Source organism: Dipodomys ordii, unplaced genomic scaffold (genome assembly GCF_000151885.1).
Source record: "Dipodomys ordii isolate 6190 unplaced genomic scaffold, Dord_2.0 Scaffold12, whole genome shotgun sequence".
In the NCBI taxonomy this organism is placed as follows: domain Eukaryota; kingdom Metazoa; phylum Chordata; class Mammalia; order Rodentia; family Heteromyidae; genus Dipodomys; species Dipodomys ordii.
In genome coordinates this window covers 7964180-7979928 of record NW_012267228.1, presented here as the reverse complement: position 1 = coordinate 7979928, position 15749 = coordinate 7964180, and the positions used below count along the sequence as shown (strand labels likewise).

General features: G+C 38.3%; 1 protein-coding gene across 2 annotated transcripts in view; it reads left to right on the top strand.

Annotated features, from left to right (window-relative positions):
• Window positions 1-15749, top strand: part of Cntn4 (contactin 4) — a 456937-nt gene that overhangs the window by 194969 nt on the left and 246219 nt on the right. The gene's annotated exons all lie outside the window — the stretch shown is intronic.

Below are 15749 nucleotides of genomic sequence, written 5' to 3'. Positions count from 1 at the left end.
ATTTAGATAGTTTGCATATATTATACTTTGCTTATATGATATTTTATGTACACATAAACTCATACAAGCATTTAAAATTACACATGTATAAGCATATGCATGCCACAAAGCCACATACACAAATTTTCAATAGAATGTTTAGTTTTTAAAAGAAGCAATTCAACTGCCAGTAACCTTGTAATTGCTAAAAGCACTTTAACCATAAATTTTAGAGTTGGAAAAAAAAAACACTCAACAATAGGTTAATCCTATAATTTTCCCTTTGTTTAGTTCACAGAGTAGAAAAAAATTGAAAGCACCAACCATAACAAACTCTAGGGACAAAATATTCCCTTTCATATTTCTAATTTAAGACACTGAAAATAAAAACAAATCACTATCTCTTAAGAGCACTATGTAATAAAAGTTCATGAATGTGTTCAGGACAGTAGACTTTAAATATTAGCTGAAATAAAATCCCAAAGCAAGAAGAGAAAGTATTCATTTGAATTTTCTCTCCCTTGAAGACTAGTATTCAGCCAAATCTTTAAGGATTTACATATCTATGTGGGAGAATACATGTAAAATCCCTGCATAAAATCCCAATTCACATAGCAAAGCATTGTTGTCAAATGTTCCATACTGCTGAGTCTATTGGTAATGATATTGTAGAATAGTCTCATTAACAAAATCCTCTCTGTGGATTCAATAGCAAACATACCTAATATCTAGTATTTAATCTATCACTGGTGTTTGATTGTATTTTTATTAATTGAGAAATCAATTTCTTATATATTAGATTCCATTATAATTTTGTTTGTGAATGTCTTCTGAGATTGTCTTCTAAACATTCTTACATACATAAAAAAATAGAAGTAAAATACACCAGGCTACATGTAATAGAACTAAAAAGTTTATTTTTTACTTGATATAAGCAAAAATCTATGTTGTTTTTGTTGTTGTTATTTTTGTTCCAGTCCTCGGTCTTGAGCTCAAGGACTGGGCACTGTTCCTGAGCTTTTTTTGCTCAGGCTAGTGCTCTACTACTTGATCCATTGTTCTCCTTCACCTTTTTTGGGTAGTTTATTGAAGATAAGAGTTTCACAAGCTTTCCTGCCACAGGCTGGCTTAGAACTGTGATGCTCTGATCACAGCCTCCTGAGTAGCTATGATTATAGGCATGAGCTATGGGCACCCAGCTCTGCTGACATTTTAGTAATGATAAATTAATAATTCTAGAATATTTTATTAAAAAGTCATAGAATCATGAATGCTCAAAATAGGAGAGGAAGTCACTACTCAACAAATCCTTCAATTACTTGAATTTTGGATTTCACAGTACAAAAAATATTTGAGTCGTGACAACAAAAAATAGAGATGGATAATACCATTTTATGTTTATATGTCCTGCATTTACCAAGCAGATTATAAGTTTTCAAGACTATCCTCTTATTTAAAATACCTCGACATTTTTTTTACTCCTCAATTATCAGAAAGACAGAATTTTCCACACAGAAATAATTATTTAAAATAGCATTGTTTGCCTTAAGGAAACTTGCCCCTGTATATTTGGTTTAGTTTGTCATGAGACCAGTATTTGGAATTCACCATTCTTATCCCACTCCCACAGTGATTCCTGTACACACACCCCACCCAAACCATTTGCTGATCACCATTCAGTTTAAAATTGATGTGACCACCACAAAACATCCCAGTAAGGAATAATCCAAGCCTTCCTTAAATTTGAGCTAAATAATATATATGTTTCTGTCCCCTTCACTTCCAGTTCTCACTGTAGGATTCTGGTTAGAATATTTTTTTTAATATAGGAAAATCATCTTGTCCCGTAATTCCTTTCTCTGCAAGTACTTACTCCACAAAACAATACACCCAATTGTTTTAATTTATCTATTAACCTGGGTACATGGTAGCAATTTGTGTATAGGAAAAAAAAGAAATTCCTTTATTACCCATTGTAAATTAGTCCTTCATTTCCCCTAGGACTACAAGATGTGAGTGACTAATTTTCCTAGTACCTGGCATTTAGCAAATTCAAATTAGTCAATTGTTGTTGAGCAAATCAAGGAAGAGGAGCTGGATGTTAAATCGTCACACATAACAACTACATTCAAGTATTTTTCTAACAGTATTTTGGATTAGTGTGGATGTGGGTACAAGCCTTTCCACTTTAAAGTTGTACAGAGGAAAGTTGCCATCTTGATTCCAGATATACACTGGAGATATGTGTTGAGGTGAAAAGCCATACCTAACTATATTAAAAAGGCAGCTGTTAGGCCAGGAGCTAGTGGCTCACAACTGTAATACTAACTATTCAGGAGTCTGGGATCTGAAAATCATGGTTCCAGGCTGGGCAGGAAAGTCTGTGAGACTCTTATCTCCAATTAACCACCAGAAAACTGGAAGTGGAGCTGTGGCTCAAAGTGGTGGAGTGCTAGCCTTGAGCAAAAGGGCTTGGGGACAGTGCCAAGGCCCTGAGTTCCAGCCCCACAACTGACAAAAAAAAAAGACAGTTGTTAATGGAATGTATCAAATGTTCGATCACAACTAATTTCTATCAGCCTGAGATAGAGATTGTGTCTAGAGTCAATCAAGAATGGCTTTCTTTTCATACTGTGAGTTGCTTTTCCAACCCTCACCTACTCGATCCTCTCTGACATACAGGAAGGAAACTTGTTGGGGGTCATAACTCAAGAGAGCTTGTTTCCCACACCATAAGAAACTCCAATTGAATCTGCTTTTGATTGTTCCATGGACAAACTAAATCAGAAGATAAGACTGAGAGCAGAGGTGATTTGATTCATTAGTTTCATCCATCAGGACAACGATGTTCTAGCTATACATAGTAGGGCACCACAGCCCTGTCACCAAGCTAGGCACTTCTCCATCTAACCATCCCAGATGCAATCTGCATGACACTCATTGCAGTGCTGCTCACAGAGCAATTCTCCTTTGACTTACGGACAGGGAGAATTAAAACATGAAATGCCCATCGAGGCCTATATCACTCAATGATGAAGTAATGGTGTAGCATGAGAGAGTCCCTGGGTTCCATTCCCAGCGCCATATTAATTGATTAACTGGACACCTCTAATTCACAAAAAATATGAATCATTAGGTTTTTTTTTTAAGTTGGGAGTGAGGGGCTGAGATGCTGAGCTAGTGATGAAGATTAGGTGGGCTAGAGTATTGACAATCATTCTGTGTCACTGGCTGTGTGCCATCATGGTTATAGAGTCCAGACTTCTTACAGCCACATGGGAGATGACCGCCTTTCCCTCTCTACATCATACAGCGTAGGCAAAGTCCAAGAACGGTTCCTAGCATAAGAAAGGTGTGCAATAACTTCTGCATTTTCCTTTCTTTCCCCTTCTTTTCCTCCCTTCCCTCTCACTTTGAAATAAGAATAATCACTGCTATTTTTGCTTATGCAAGTTAATAAGAACATAAGAGGCGCCGGGCGCCGGAGGCTCAGGCCTGTAATCCTAGCTACTCAGGAGGCTGAGATCTGAGGATCACGGTTCAAAGCCAGCCCGGGCAGAAAAGACCATGAGACTCCTATCTCCAATAAACCACTAGAAAACCGGAAGTGGCACTGTAGCTCAAGTGGTAGAGCTCTCGCCTTGAGCTGAAGAGCTGAGGGACAGTGCCCAGGCCCAGAGTTCAAGCCCCATAACCGACCAAAAAAAAAAAAAAAAACATAAGCGGCCTGGAGTAGACTTTTCTGTTTCTTTATCCATAGAACAATGGTTAACCACTATATCTCCTTCACTGTGAGGATTAAGTATTCTGATATTCGTAACATGTCTTTATCATTGCTTAGTACACAGTAAGCTTAATGAATGTAAGGTATTACTAGATGTTTACTTGCTCTATATTGACTCCTGTAATTACCTGGCAGTTTACCTGTGCAGGTCCACCTGAGCCACCTAAAACAGCCTTTCCTAATAGAACTGATGTGCAAAGTACATATTACCATAGTTGCTAACACAGTTCCTTGGTAGACCCCAAATTGGCTTTGTTCATCACATTTACAGCCTTCAGTATGATACATCAATCATATTTTTGTTTCCAATTTTTTAGGTATAAGGGTTCTTGATATCATTAAACTGTTGATTTATTGCTAACACATAAAAATATAACATTGTATATGCACATAATTATGCATACATTGTGACTCTAATTTTAATATAATTGGTTTCAGGATTCATAATGAGAATAATTAATAACAATACTTCTGTTCTAAAAGTTAAGATGCAAATTTTCAAGTTATCCCAAGCAGACTGTAAAACATTCTGAATATTGATATTTTATGGTAAATAACCATGGGTTACTAAGCTGTTTTTTCCCTAAGTAGTAAATGATCTATTATTCTAAATTGCTTATTCTCATCTCCTTCCTCCCCCACATGTGAACCAAGATGCTCCTTTACTATAGATTGTTACAAAGAGCTTCCAGGAGAATAATCTAATGATTTCAAATGTTAGCTTGTCAAGCTGATTGCTTCTTAAACATTGTTTGGGGGCTCTCTGCCTGGAAGTTCAGCTGTTATACAAGCATTCAGATCTGTGAAACAAAAAATGGAAGTGATTCCTCATCTCAGATGGTGAGGAACTATAATTCATACCTAAGGACCTCCCAATTTCCCATGGTAAAAGTAACTAACTCATTTAACAAAATTGTCCTCTGTGCCTACAGGGAGATTGGCACTGTTTTGCCAAGGGTGTGGCGGGGTGTTACTTTGGAGAAAGCAGTGGCTATCTAAGTTTATCTCTTTGGGTACCTGGCTTAAGGTAGGAAAGGAAAGTGAACTATAAAGCATTCCATATGCTCCCTGCTTATCTCCATCTCAAGTTCATATGGAAGAACAAAAGATAAAAGATGCAAAGTCTAAAACACATTTAATGAGGAGAAAAATAAGGCTGTTAATGAAAGGAGTCGGGTGTGAAAGCTACTCCATTTCTCTAGTTGGACTGTCCTATGACCTGGGGAATGTGTTTGTAGGAGTGATTTGGGCCTGGTACTACATGTGCTTAGCAGGGGTAAGACCTTGTCTTTCATTCCCACTACCACATAAAAAGTAAGTAGTTTAATAACTCTATCCATCCCAAGGTTAATTACAGTGAACTCTAGCAGGTAATGTCAGCCAACTATTTTTTGTCGGGGTTTGGGTTGTGGTTCTGTTTTTGTTTTTGTTTGTTTTTGTGCTGGTACCAGGAGTAGAACTCAGGGCCTTGTGCTTTCCCTCGGCTTCTTCACTCAAGGTTGGTCCTCATCTCTTTAAGCCATGCCTCCAGCTAAGAGCATTTTACCGGTTAATTGTAGATTGAAAAGAAAATACTCTCAGACTTCTCTTCCCAGTCCGGCTTTGAACTGAAATCTTCAGCTCTCAGCCTCCTGAGCAGCTAGGAAATTACAGGGATCGGCCAGCAGTCCCCAGCTCAGCCAACTATTTTTAATATTGAAAATAGGAGGATCACAGGCATCAGATTGAAGAACTTCAGTGATAAAAAGTTCTTTGGTAGGGCTGCATGTCTACCCTCCTCTGAGTTCTCCTTACCGAGGGCATGTTGCCCCAAAGTAATGGTGGTAGTGAGGTTATGACAATCATAATCAAAAAAAAGTATCAAGCAGAATAGTATACTCTATTTCTACTGGGGATTTTGGCAACCTGGCTTTTGATCTCTGATCATTGCTTCTATTTGCAACCATTTTCCAATGTTCATTGTTTTTATTGTATTGAATAACAAGCTTGTTTGTCCTTCACAGCCAAAGAGTAAGGATGGCAGTTAGAACAGTCGCTGAGCTTTTGATAGCCGGCCAAACCCACAACTGGCTTGACTGATTTTCAATTAGGAAAGCTGTTTAGATTGTCAAACTTTTGTGTCTGAGCAACAAAATGTTGATAGATGGTTGTTTGGATAAATAATTTGGGAATATGTAGATCAATGGAAACTTAATCAACTTTGGGAACATGTGGACGTCAAAACTGAAAACATTTATCAATGCGCCTCTTTGATCTTTAATGAATGAGTATATTTATCTCATTTGACTAGTTGGGATTCAAACCAAAGCTTGCTCAGTTTCTGTATTAGTGGGTAAGTTTCTGCCTCTGAGACAAACATTAATGGTGGCAATGACAGTCTGTTGAAATTTTCATAATGTAAATTACTCATTTTTAATTACTCACTTTTCTCAGTTAATTCACAGTTGAATTTTGGATCAATGTGATAGAAAAGAGTAATGTGTGATGTAAAACAGTCAATGACGTCCAGAGATATTTTTTGTAATTCAGGAACATTCTAAAAATACAATCTCTATGAATATTACAGGATGGCCCATCGTAACAATGAGATGTACAAGAGAGTATGTTGAAAACAAACTTTACAACTTTGTGGGGTGGGGTGGGGGAAGGTAAGAGAGGGGAGAAAGGAATTGGGGAAGTGGGGAGTAAAGGGATGGTATGGGAAAAATAAAGGAGGGTGTAACAATGCTCAATAAGAAATGGGCTCATGTAACTGTAGCCCCTCTGTACAGTACAGCCTTACCCACACCTTGAATTCAGATTTCCAGTCCCACTTTAATGAAGAAATATGAAAGAATGAATGAGTTAATTAATTAACTTAAGGAATGAACCTGAAGTGGGGTGTATTTGTAACTTTGCGGTAAATGGGAAAGAATTATGAAATGTAGAATTATCTATGCAGTTGGTGCATCTGTGCATTGTGCATTTGGCCCTGGAGAACATTGCTAGGATTTTGAACATGGTATGATATAATTTGATCAAATGAAGAAAATGGTGGTGGCAGAAATTCTGAAAGGAACCTTTCCCTTTCCCCAGCACATTTCCACCTCCCTCTTAGAACAGCCCTCCACAGGTGTCTAGAATAGAGAGCATTGGCCCTTTTGCCACCAGGCAATGATCTGAAATGATTCAGAGGACTCTGTCATCCCAGAGTCCCTCTCTCTGGACTTGTTTTTTCTAGGTCATTTTCCCTGAATTTGACCCCTTTGTCTGGCACTCTAAAGCCCTAGCAGCTAGTTCTTTGCACGTTTAGAACGTCTGACCTACTGCAGCAGTAACAGTTCCACTGTGGCCTCTCAAACATTGTTATTGCTCGTGTTATGACACTCCGGCCCCAGAAAACCTCTGTGCTAGCAAGGGTTAACTTCCCCCCCTCCTCTCTCCCAGCACCTCCCCTGAGTCAGCTCTAATGTGAATGAGCCATTTACCTCCTGGCTGACTCGTATTTTTATGTACCACGCCAGCTACATTTTTATTTCCTAGCTACAATAAGCAGTCTCTTTAGAGAGTAAAGCATGCTTTAGGGTTCAGAGGTTAAATCTCAAATTCAAAGGCATCATGAAATGATGTGTGTGTTTTCGAAGAGCTAAATGATTTTGTCAGAGATTTCACTATGGATTAAATTCTGTACCAGTCACTAAACATTTATTGGATGGCAATGCAGGTCAGCCATGTATTCCTGAAATATGTATTTAGGATACATACTAATTACCATCAGAGTATTCATTTGCTCCCAAACACTTGCATTGTCATATAGCATTAGCATTTCTGATTAGTTCGTTGGGTTTTTTTCCTAGCACCTATTTTTGCTTTCCAAATGGAATGCACTCTTAGGCAATGAGCAATCTGTGAGCTCAGCCTCATAAAACGAAGATTAATCATATCTGAAAGAGCCTGCTTTAACTGTCCCTGTAGGTTGTCTATCAGATAAGGCAAGAAGTTATGAAATAAATTTTCTTAGTTTTTTAAATAACCACTTTTCTTAGTTTTTTCTCTCACCATTCTGTGTTCTCACAGAAGGTCAGGGAATTTGTGAATCAGGGTTTCATAAACATTTGTATGGTAAATAAAGCTGAATGAATATATGCACTAATGAAAGAAGGTCTGAGAAAAAAAGTCTTGGTATTAAGGATCTTAAACACTGTATTTCCTCTAAATCTTTCTTCTTTTGTCTAGAACTAAGAAATAATTGTTTTACATATCAAAAATTAGGAGGGACTCTGCACATCCTGCTTTTGTTACAGGGAAGAAATTCACTGAAGAAGGGTTGCCTCTGACTTTCAGTGTGATACACTAGCATAATAGCTCTATTAAGATAAATCACATTCCATGTAATTAACTAACACAGGGCAAATAATTCAGTGACCTTTGTGTGTATGCTAACCTGTGTGGGCACCATCACTAACTACCTTTAGAGCATTTTCATTTCATAACCCTCAAACACACTGCCCACACTCTGTCTCCATTCATTTCAGCTCCAACAACCACAAAGCTACTTTCTGTCTCAATGGTTTGCCTATTCTGGTCAGTTTGTATAAATAGAACCATAATTATATGGGCTTTTGTGACTTCACTCTTTGATTTAGCACAATATAACTCCATATAACATATATTTAATTTTTTACAGTCAGAAAAGAAATAGATCATCATGCAGATATAATACCATTTTACTTAGGCAGTCATCTATTGGCCATTTGTATTGTTTCTATTTAAGCTTTTATAAATAATGTAGCTTTGAACATTTATCTGCAGGTTTTATGTAAACCTATGTTATTTCCTTTATGTGTATTCCTACAAGTGAAATGCTTAATGTTTTCAGCAGTTGCCAAATTGTTTTCCAAATTAGCTACACCATTTTGTGATCCTTCCAGCAGTATGTGAGGATTTCAATTTCCCTACCTGCTCACTAGCACATGGAATTGTCTATCCTTTGTATTTTAGCCAACCTGTAAGTTAGTGTGTCATGGTGATTTGCATTTCCTTGCTTGATGCTTAATGATGTTGAGCAATGTTTCACAAGCTTATAGGTGACTGATAATTTTTTGAAAGCCTTTGGAATCTTTTACCCATTTAAATGTATTTTCATTACCTTTTCATTATTGAGTCATAATATTTATTTGTGGGAAAAGAAAAGCCACTTGTTATTAATTGATTTGCAACATTTGTTCATATTTTCTGGGTTGCATTCTCCTTTCTTGATAATGTCTTTTTATGCTTTTTATGAAGTCCAGGAAATCCATACTTTTTCTTATGTTTTTATATGCAGTTTCTGTCATATGTGTGTGTGTGCCCACATGCACGTGTGTGTGTGTGTGTGTGTGTGTGTGTGTAATATGGAACTATTATCTAATCTATGATCACAAAAACTCCTACAGTTTTTTTCAAATGATTTTGTAATCTTAGCTCTAAAATTTATGTCCATGACTCACTCTGAGTTGATTTTTGTATATTCTGGGGGATTCTTTCAAAAGAGTGATACTTCATTCATTCATTCCTTTGTGCTGGCATGGGGCTTGAACTCAGGGCTTCTCACTCTTGCTTAACCTTGCTTTTTTAAGTATGCAATATAAGATGCGATATGAATACATTTGGGATTGTCTAATTTCAACAATATCACAATAGTGCTTCGAGTTGAACCCCTTTCCATTACTATAACAAAATACCCAAAACAATAATAAACTGGACAAGAAATGATTCATTTGGGCTTATGCTTTCAAAGACTTCAGTCATGCTTGCTTGGCCCAGTCTCTTTGATCCTGGGGTAGCAGACACATACAGTGGAGGAGGACTGTTTATCTCATGGCATCTAGGAAGCAGGAAAATCAGGAAGCAGGAGGCAGGAGGCAGGAGGCTTGTCCCCCGAGGACATGCCTCTAATGATCTAACTTGTTTCTACTAGCCCTCTCCCTCTCAAAGTTTCTTTCTGTTTTTCTTTTACTGGTCCTGGGGCCTGAACTCTGGGCCTGGGCACTGTCCCGCAGCTCTTTAGCTCAAGGCTAGCACCCTACTACTTGAGCTGCAGTGCCACTTCCCGCTTTTTCTGCTTATGTGCTGCTGAGGAATTCAAACCCAGGGCCTCAGGCATGCAAGGCAAGCACTCTACCACTGAGCCACCTTCCAAGTCCCTCCCTCTTAAAGTTTCTACCACCACCTGAGATTTTCCCTGGGTTGGGAACTAACCCTTTCAACACATAGGCAATTGGATGACATTCAAGATCCAAACTGGAGCAAACTTGACTGATCTAATTCTCTACTCCTCCAATTTGTTGAACTCATTTGTGCTTACTTCCTTTTTCTTGAGTCTTAAGTTATGCTTTCTACAAACACTCAAACAACAATGCTTGTGCTTTGCTCCCAGCTGTCACTGTGTGTGTGTGTGTGTGTCTTCACAAGTGAGATGTAATCTACATCCCCAAGGAGATATAGTTATCTCTAAGTCATGCAACTTCTGTAAGAACTATTAAGCATGCAAAGAACTGTTTAATGTCAGCCAGCATATCTTTATTTCTAACTTTTTTGGGAGCTGAAGAGCAGTAATGTAGTATGTTTATGTAGTTAGACTGAATTTTCTTACACTAAGGACACTCTGACCCAGGGTCAATTTTAGGTTGGGAATTTTTCTATCTCTACCAGACTACAGTCATCCCTCCTCATGGTCCTCTGGTCCCTTAGGATCCATGGAGAATTGGGCCCAGAATCCCTGGTAATACCCATGCAAGTGGGTGTTCAAGTTTCTTACATAAAATGGTGAAGAATGCACACACACCCAGTGCACATGCTCCCATATACCTTAAGTCACCTCTAGATTACTATATGATCCCCAATGCAGCATTGATGCTGCGTCAGTAGCTATTAAAAATGTTATTTATAGAATAATAACAAAAGTAATGTCTGTGCATGGTCAGTACCGATGCAATTTAAAATAAATTATTCTCAGTCTCTCACTGGTTGAATATGTGGATAGAGAATTGGTGTATGGGGATGGCTGACTTCACTCTGTACATGCAAATCATATCCTCTACCAAGAATTGTATCCCAGCCACACACCTGAGATCTTAACATGTCATTATAATTAGTTAGCCAACTCTACCTTCAAGAACTTAGCTCTGCTGTTGTATATTTGAAAAGTTTAGTACCTTTGGAAATGGTAGGATACCACTGAGACAAGAAAATAACTTGAGTTGTCAATATTCAGTATGGAGAAAAGCAATCCTTTATCACTAGGACTTCCAAATGGCAATTTAATGCAAAGGCATAGCAGGACTGGTTTATGGCGTTTTGTGTTCCAAGTTTGAGTATCACCTGCCTCACCACCCTGGCGAAGGAATCTCATTCCCAATGAAGATTTCCGTTATATCTCCCCTGATTACAATCTATGATTTTATCTACCACTCTAGCTACTGCTTGGCAGTCTCACCTAAGACTCCACTAGAGGCTCACTGTGCTCCAGGGATTTGGACTGGGTAAGCAGCTGGGTAAATCACTTTAAGTAGAAGCCAGGGTCAGCAAGGGAAGCTAGTGGGGCTGGAAACCATGAAAGTTTTCACACTGTAGACCTAACATGAAAAATAAACTCCAGAGACAATGATAAATGTGCTTTCCTTTTGGAAGAGAAGTTGATGTAAGAGAATGGAGAGAGGAAGTCGGCTAACTTGATTTCTTTTGTTATTAGTGTTTGGTCGATCAGAGGTATGTAGACACATCCAAGTATACCTTTCATTTGTAATTGTTAAAGATTATAGATGTGTATTTATCAGCATATATTAACTGTACAAAGAAGTCTGATTATGCCATTCCCATGCATGGAGATAATGCTTTGATCAAATTACCACTTTGTTACTCTATTTTTATTTCTCTCTACTCCCTTTAAAAATATTTATGGATTTTATTATTGTATTTGCATAGGGGTACATACAGGGCTTCTATGTTTAATTAGCATTCTAGCTACAGGAGAGGATTTCATTTGGACACATCTACAAATGGATATAATTTCCTGTGATCAGGACTCATCCCCTCCACCATTCTCCTCCATCCCATGTCCTGCTTCCCACCCCAATCTCAACAAACTTCATGGTTTCGTGTCCACACATGCATATAAAGTATTTTGACCCTATTCACCCCTCCTTCACCTTCTGCATTTCCCATTAATAGATAAGAGAAGTAATCATTGGTCCAGAGATGGTATGTTGAGCTCATGTTTGTCTCTGTGGTCTGCATGTGACAATGACATGCATAAGTCTCCTTTGGGATTTCTCAGGTGACAGCAACCATGACTCCCTGGTCCTCATTTCCCTGGAGGCTTGGAGCCACAGGCAGCAGTCACTTGATAACAGTCTTCTTAAACGGCTACACCTTCTCCAAGTCTGCACATAGAGAAAGATTCAAAATGCCACGAAGCAGAGGGTGCATAAGGTCTTTTGTTGTTTGCCAGAAAATATTTACACAGCAATGTTCATTGAGTTGAGGTTTTTCAAGTGACAGAAAGGAAGATGAATAGTGGAAGAGTGGCACTTAGGGATGATCTAATGCATTACATCTGTGGAGCTCCTTTAATTTTTACTTTGAATGTCACTGCCATTTCCTGCTAGAAATTGGGCATCACAAACAGCTCCTTCATTGGACCAGGTGGCTTTGATGTCCCGAGAATGAATGAGGGGTCACACCAGAAGAATCTTCTTTACTTAACCTAGTCAGTTACGTAAAACAGTGCAGTTTAAGCTTGCATTATTAATATGTAATCAACAAAAAGAAATCCATGTTGTTCGCAGGTAGGCTCAATATGAAATTAGTTATCTGTGACTTGTGGCTGAAATTAGGCTTGGAGAACAATAGATACCTACGAGGTATTCCTCGCCTACTAGGTGATATATTCAGGCAGCTTGACCAAGTTCATCTTCCAACAATCTTGATGACATTTCCTAACTTCTTAGTAATGGCAGCAAGGACTGGACATCTGGGGAAACTGTCACAGAGGGTGCTTTGGTCCTTTGTGTTCACTGCTTCATTTTCCATTTGAAACCCTAACCCACTACCATTCTGTCTTTAAAAAATGAGCTGGAAGTGAAAGGTGTCAGCAGTATTCTACTGTTTAGAAAGTGCTTTCCGGTCGATTACATCTTTTGTTCTTCACAAAGGCACCTGAGGTAAAATGTATCATCATCAACATCATCGCCATCATCTTTCCCATTTTACAGAGACAGAATGAACAACACAGAGACACAAAGTGTCTTCCTCAAGCCCGTGATGCTAGGGGTCCGATCTAGGATACAAAACTATTTATTTTCAAGTCTTAATGTCTATTGACTATATCATATTGCCATTCCATTTTAAATAGGTTCCATTTAAAGGCAAAGGAAATACCTTGAGTAGTGAGAGATTTACTGTCTGTCATCATTATGTGAAGATATGCAGGTGAAATCATCTTCAAATTCTAGTTCCCAAATCTTGTCTGTGATAAACTATCTGCCAGTCTATAGAAAGGGGGAAAAAAGTGCTACATTTTATAGCAAGGCAGAGTTCTATCTGTTGAAAGGGTAATTTTTCTTCTATGTTCTTTCTTTTATATTTTAGGTTTAACAAATTTTATCCTTCATAAATTCATGATGTTAAGTGGTTATCATAACAGTAATAGATATCAGTGTCAGTTCTTAGAACTACCTAGACACTTGCCTTAAAATTCTACTACATTCTGCCCTAACATCTAAAATTCTACTACATTCTACCCTACCATCTATAAATTAGTGTTTCTTTGTTTAAGAGAAAACAGCTGACAGAATAGTGGCAGGTAAAAGTACTTCTTGCCTACAGCTTAGGCCCTTGAATATCATCATCAGAGTCAAGAGTCCACCACACTCAATTCAGTGACTCTACAAATAGACATGGCAGGTAGCTGCTCCAGACCACAATGTATCCCTGTGTAGTACAGTACTGCTTGGGCTTCTTCAAGAGTGTCTAGAAGTCGAGTGGTCTGACATACTTCCACAGAGGTCACAAAGTCATTAAATGCAGAAGGATGCATAGAGTTAAACATAGTCTTCAAAATTCCTTTAAGTAGTGGGTGTGTATGACTCCATTGGAGATGAGCATGAGCTGCAGGGGTGTATGACTCCATTGGAGATGGGCATCCTGTTTTCCTCCCAGGATTGAAATATGCTACTGACTGTTTCTTTAGTGAACCATCAGGGGAAGAAGTTAGCTTGAACTTAGAGCCATGGTGTGTGAAAGTTGAAACTACGAAGTAAAATAGCTTTGGGTAGGTTTCTTACCTCTAAGAGAGTATGGAAAACTGACCGTAACAATGGCCTAGTGGATGGAATTGCTATTTAAATAGCACCTGTTTGTTCTCACACAGGCCAGCCCACTGTGTGGATGGCAGCAAATGACTGTCTCTCTGATCTAAATTTCATTTTCTGCATAGTAGGAATGATATCATTATCAACGGCTGACACAAGGACCAACAAAATGTGACCATATCATTTTCTTCCAACAATGAAAGCAAGACATACTTTATTGATAACAAGACAATAAAGGCTGGATGTGGTAGAACATTTACCTAGCATCCATGAGGGCTTGAGTTCTATCACCAAGTCTGAAAAGAAAAAAATAGAAATAATAGAAGGGAGAAAAGATGAGAGAAAGGGAAGGAAAAGTATCTATAAAGAAGTATCTGAAAGTGATAAAAAATCAATAAAACAAACCTTGTATCCTAACAAAAGAGAAAGGCATGTAAAGTATTAATTCCTGGAAATTATATGATAAATGAAAAGACAGCAGTGTACGCAGCATGTTATGAAAGCAACACATAACCCATCCTGGGGTACACAGTATGCTCCCCAGGAGAGAGGATGACAGAGCCAAGTCTTGACAGATGGTTGAGAGTTAGAGAGGCCAAGAGAACTGGCAAAGGATTCTGTGCAGCAAGAGAGCAGAGCCTGCATTTTCATGGATAAGCAGGAGACATGGGAACACTCCATAGATCAAGGTTGTCAAATATGAAGGGGGCGTTAGAAGCTAAGAGATCGCATAGAAGGGCAAAGGCCAGGTCATGGAGGCCCTTGTTTGACATGCCAATGAGATTTAGTTAATCTTTTAGTGGCTGGTGATTTCTCAGGGTTTTAGGCAAAGGGGAGATATAAATGGGTCTGCACTTTAGAAATCAATGACTGTGGTTTTATTCTGAAGTGTGCATTTAAAGGCACAGGATTATCATGATCAGACTTTCCATCATTCCAGACAGGAAAAGTTGTCTATCTATACAAAGATGAAGGCACAGAAATGAGAAGAGACATGACTGGACACTAGTCACGTGGTAAAATGATCAGGGCTTGATGGGTGGGTGGGTTAGGATTGGATTCTATACCTAAAGTATAGGACAACCTGGCTAATATCTTCGAGGATATGTAGCAAGAATAAGTTTGGGGTAGGGGGGAGATTACTTGTGGAGAACAAAAGATGACAAATTTATATAAAGACATATTAAAGTTTATGATTTGTCTTCCAAACCTGGATGCATAGGAGTTTGGAAGATGCCATGATGAATCATTTTGAGAGGGTCGTAAATATAAATCTCAATTGTCTCAGGGAAACTAGAATGCACAGTTACCTTATTTATTGGTTATTCATGTGGGTAGGTTTACACTGATCAGACATTAGATTCTAAGAAGGTAATACCTTAACACAATAAAAGGCTCACAATAAGAACCACAGAGGCAAAAAACATAAAAAATAAAAAAAATAATTTAATTAAAAAAACCACAGAAGCATAAAGGTTGGAATCAATATTAGGACCATGTGTCTGATTACCCCAACAGTGGGCAAAAGGCACTTGTGTTGACACGGTAGGGCAGTTAAAAGAATACTCAAGGCAGACTAGAAGGGAACAGGAAGAAAAGATAGGAAAACCAGAATTGGCCAAGAGCAGACATTTACAAGGAATGATTGAAAATGT